The 4955-nt window shown below is 43.9% G+C and overlaps 1 pseudogene; it reads left to right on the forward strand.

The window, feature by feature from the left end:
* Positions 1–3188: 3188 nt before the first annotated feature.
* On the forward strand, positions 3189–3306 carry LOC124712683 (annotated as a pseudogene).
* Positions 3307–4955: the final 1649 nt, after the last annotated feature.

The following is a 4955-nucleotide window of genomic DNA, read 5'->3' on the forward strand; positions in this document are numbered from 1 at the left end:
GAAAAGAAAATTGAGGATCTGTTCGATGAAAGGGGAGGAAAGCAAGTCTGAAGAAAAATCAAAACACGTTCGAAGGACTTGCTGACCTGGGAGTAGTTTTCGAAAATGTAACACGGTGCAAACGTTCGAAATTCTGAGAAACACAGGATTAAGAAATATGGAAGACTGGTAATAAGAAGTACGTGCAAGAACCAAAAAGGAACAATAAGACTGGAAGACCAACAGCCAAGTACTCGAGTTCAAAAAACAGGATGCAGTCTCTCGTTCCTGCTGTTCATTTTACACTTCGAAGAAGCAATAACGGAAATAAAGGAAGGGTTCAAGAGTGGGAATAAAATTCAGAGTGAAAGGATATCAATGATAAGATTCGGTGAACACATTACTCAGTGAAGGTTGAAGAAGAATTACGGGATCTGCTGAATAGAATGAACAGTTTAATGAGCACACAGTATGGATTGAAAGTAAACTGGAGTGAGAAGAGCGTAATGAGAAGTAACAGAAATGAGAATAGCGAGAAACTTAACATCTGTATTGGTGACCCTCAGGGAGACGAAGTTAAGGAATGATGCTACCTTGGAAGCAAAATAACTTGAAACGAACGAAGCAAGGAGGACGTACAAAGCAAACTTTCACAGGGAAAGAGGGCGTTCCTGGACAAAACAAGTATGCTAGTATCAAACATAATCCTTAATTCGAGGAAGAAATTTCTGAGAATGTACGTTTGGAGAACAGCATTGTGTGGTAGTGAATCATCTAAATAACAGAAAGGCCCACGTTCAACTGAGAATATACTCTGAAGAATCATTTTAAGACACAATCCGTACCCTAAATATCTGGGAGTAACACTCGATCGAACTCTGTCCCTCAAAATTTCTCAGCTAAGGTAAAAACCAGAAGAAACATACTCCAGAAATTAGCAAATACGTTTTGGGGAGCTGATGCCAACACCTTGAGACCAAGCAGCATCTCTTTGATCCACTCTGCTGATGAATGCTGTGCACCTGTTTGGATCAATAGCCACCATTCACATCTTGTTGACGTCCAACTTAATCAAGCAATGAGATTAGTTGCGGAACAATCAGGATAACTTGCACGCAGTGGCTACCTGTTCTGAGCGACACAACACCGTCGCAGACCAATTTCGCGCCTCTATAGTCTTGGCTTCAGAAATGTTCTACGAAGCCATTATTGCATATTTACGCCGATTGTATCAAACTTACTGTCGAACAGTTGAAATGAAGACTCAGATCAAGAGATCCCCGAATGAGAATAGCAACACAACTTTGTAAGTTTACTATAGACAAGAATTGGCGCTCATTGTGGAAACAAGAAGTCAGCACTGTAACCTCACAAAAGACCCACAGTTTAAGTTGCGGTTTCAGCCTGAGTGGAAGGGTATAGCGAAACATCAGCAGAATCTGCACTGGACAGGGAATATGCAGTAAACCACTGTTCCATTGGGGAATGGACAAAACTGCTTCATGTGGAAAGTGTGAAGCCCAAGAATAATTTTCCACCTAGTCTTCGAATGCCCAAATATCCACTTTGAATGGACGCTGTAAGAGATCCATGACCTTACGGCTGCAGGATTGGATTGTCTGAAAAACTCTAACTTGTGTTGTCATATATTTGTCTCCCAGTTTTCAATTTTAAAATTATCCTGTACTCGTTTATACCACGTTTGTGCAATTCCTATTCGTCTATATGTTACTGCTGAAAAGCTGTAATCTCTGTTTGTGATATATTTGTACCAGTTTTTAAACTTAAATTTCTCTGTCTGAATTTTATCATGATTGTACAGTTGCTGTTCGTCTATATGTCATATACCTACTATTCATGAAGCAACGTGTAATCTTCATATGAAATAATAAGCAAGTTGACTATAGAAGAGGATTGAAGCGTTTGAGGTGTGATGTTAGAGAAGAATGTTGAGAAGTAGGTGGACTGTTAAGGTACGGAGTGAGGAGGTTCTCCGCAGAATTGTCGAGGGAAGGAACATGTGGAAAACAGTGACGAGAAGAAGGAACAGGATGACAGACATTTGTTAATACACCAGGGAATAACCTCCATGGTACTACATGGAGATGTAGAAGGTAGAAACTGTAGTGAAAGCGGTAAGTTTTCGCTAATGTGTGAGGCACTTGAGAGGGAATATAGTCTTCTCGCTGCCTCGGGCCAGGACATAGCGTGCTAGCTGTATGATGGCCATATCGGACGCCCCCTGGGGAGAAATGACAACCCGCATGTGACGCAACTGCGGAAGTTGCGGCAGTACACGGAGTTTCTGTTTTATCGGTGAGCGGGCGGGACTTGCTTTCGCTTTTCTCTTTGCACTGCGTTAGTGGGGTGCAACATCAGTCATCCCAGGACAACGCACAGAGCTAGTCTTCAAGGTAAGGTATCTCGCGTTCTGTATCACTTATAATCTCTCCAGACAAAATTTTAGTCGATCCATCAAAGGAGCCTTTGTAGCCTTTAAGCGCTGTAGACTGTGTGAAACTGCTACAAGGCGGTCACGCGATCCTCCACCGTTGGCGCAAGTCGTGGAAGTGTAGTAGTGTGCATGTGTCACTCTGTTGTACGGAATTAGCAAAGTACAATGGGTCGACGTGAAGACGTAACAGAATGGCAGAAAAGGATAATCGTGTTTGGACGTGCCCATGATCACAACCTTGAACGAAGTTATCAAATTTGATGATATATCAACGTTGACTGTCTGGTGTGTCTACAAAGAATGGTGTACCACTCACAGCCATGTAGCACGGCGTAAGAACAGTGGTTGTAAACAGATCCCAACCGGTAGCGACCAGAGATGACTGTTGTTTATGGCAAGCGCTTTCAAATCAGACAGCAATTGCTGCTGCCGGTGAATGCAGGTCCGTCTCAACCAGTTTCCAAGCAACACTGTGAAAGAGATTGCATGCACTGGAAACTTGGAATAGGGTTCCTCGCAAAAGCCCATTTCTGCACATCTTCAATGGGCCACAAAACACAGAACCCGGACGGTTGCTGGCTGGAGGTGCATAGTGTGGCCGACGAGTCGCTGTATTGCCTCTTTTTCCGGTAATGCGAGGCACTGATTGCACAGACGGCCCTAAGAGACGTTTAACCAGCAGTGTGCAGAATGTGCAGTTCAGGCCGGTGGTGGTTCTCTGATTATGTTTTAGGGGTACTTTTCGTACTATGATGCCAACGGCCTTGCCGCAGTGGTAACACCGGTTCCCGTCAGATCACCGAAGTTAAGCGCTGTCGGGCTCGGCTAGGACTTGGATGGGTGACCATTCGGTCTGCCGAGCGCTGTTGGCAAGCGGGGTGCACTCAGTCCTTGTGAGCCAAACTTGATTGAGAAGTAGCGGCTCCGATCTCGGAAACTGACATAAGTCCGGGAGAGCGGTGTACTGACCACATGCCCCTCCATATCCGCATACAGTGACGACGCCTGTGGGCTGATGATGGTACGGCAGCTGGTCGCTACCGTTGGGCCTTCATGGCCTGTTCTGGCGGAGTTCAGTATTTAGTTTTCATAGAGGCGTTCAAGCCATCGTCTATCTTGAATGGAAGAGGGAGAATTGCTAATGAGTGGTACAGTGGGACGTACGCTCTGCCATGCACTTCGTAGTGCTTCCCAGAGTATAGATGTGGATTATCAAGGTAGAGCGGTGTTACACGGTCATAATGTGATGTCATCTCAGGGTTACTAATTTTCTTGTCACGTGTGCCCAATTTAGCTTATTTTCAAGGAATTTAGACCTCAAATCATCATCAGGTCGACAGAAATTAGCATCAATAGAAAATTATTAATATAACAGCTTCTAGCGATTTGACGGTATCTTTTCTGTGCCGTTTAAGAAAAGTGGAGAGCTGTATGTAGAAAGTATGTTGAACTCTGACACGAACCTCAGAGTTAGCGGTAATTGTCGCACAATTAGCGTCTGGTAAAATCATCAAAAAGGAAAACTCATTCATTACAAACTGATATGGATAAGATATTGTGTTGTGCGAGAAATGGCAGCGGACCGTAGCAATAAAAAGTGCGAGGCCTCCACCTGAGTACTACAAAAAATGCCGTTAAATTTTAAGGTTGTCGATTCAACAAAACACATAGCGATTATAATAACAAAAAACTTAATTGGAGCCATCACATACAAAATTTACCGGGGGAAGACGACTCAAAGACTGCGTTTTATTGCCAGAAAAAGGGTGCAACAAATCTACTGAATAGGCCGACTACGCTACGCTTGTTCGCACTCTTTGTGAGAACTGTTGTGCGATAGCCGGCCGAAGTGGCCGAGCGGTTCTAGGCGCTACAGTCTGGAACAGCGAGCCCGCTACGGTCGCGGGTTCGAATCCTGCCGCGGGCATGGATGTGTGTCAAGTCCTTAGGTTAGTTAGGTTTAAATAGGTCTAAATTCTAGGGGACTGATGACGTCAGAAGTTAAGTCCCATAGTTTTCAGAGCCATTTGAACCATTTTTTTGTTGTGCGGTAAGCGCCCTTACCAGACACGTTTGACGGAGGACATCGAGAAAGTTCAAAGAAGAGCAGCCCTTTTTGCATTATCGTGAGACAGGGGGAAGAGTATCACGCGTATAACAGGCGAGTTGGGTTGGCACCCATTAACAAAAACGCGTTTTTTATTGGGCCAATACCACCAACTTTCTCTTCCTAATAACAAAATATTTTGTTGAATCCGACCAACGAGAGAGAAATCACAATCGTGATAAAATAAGAGAAATCCAAGTTCGCACGGAAAGACATAGGTGTTCATTTTTCCCACGTGCTAATCGTGCAATTACAATAAGGTGAATTGCAGAGCAGTCATGTAGACGTAGATACACATGGTGGTCTATAGTTGTGGACGGTTTCTAAAACAAAAAAAAGGTGGTCAAACAAATTTAAAATCAAGTGAAAGGCGACCATTGCAGTCTTTGGTTTGCTTTCCGCACAACATTATCT

The sequence above is a fragment of the Schistocerca piceifrons genome, chromosome 8 (genome assembly GCF_021461385.2).
Source record: "Schistocerca piceifrons isolate TAMUIC-IGC-003096 chromosome 8, iqSchPice1.1, whole genome shotgun sequence".
Taxonomy (NCBI): Eukaryota; Metazoa; Arthropoda; class Insecta; order Orthoptera; family Acrididae; genus Schistocerca; species Schistocerca piceifrons.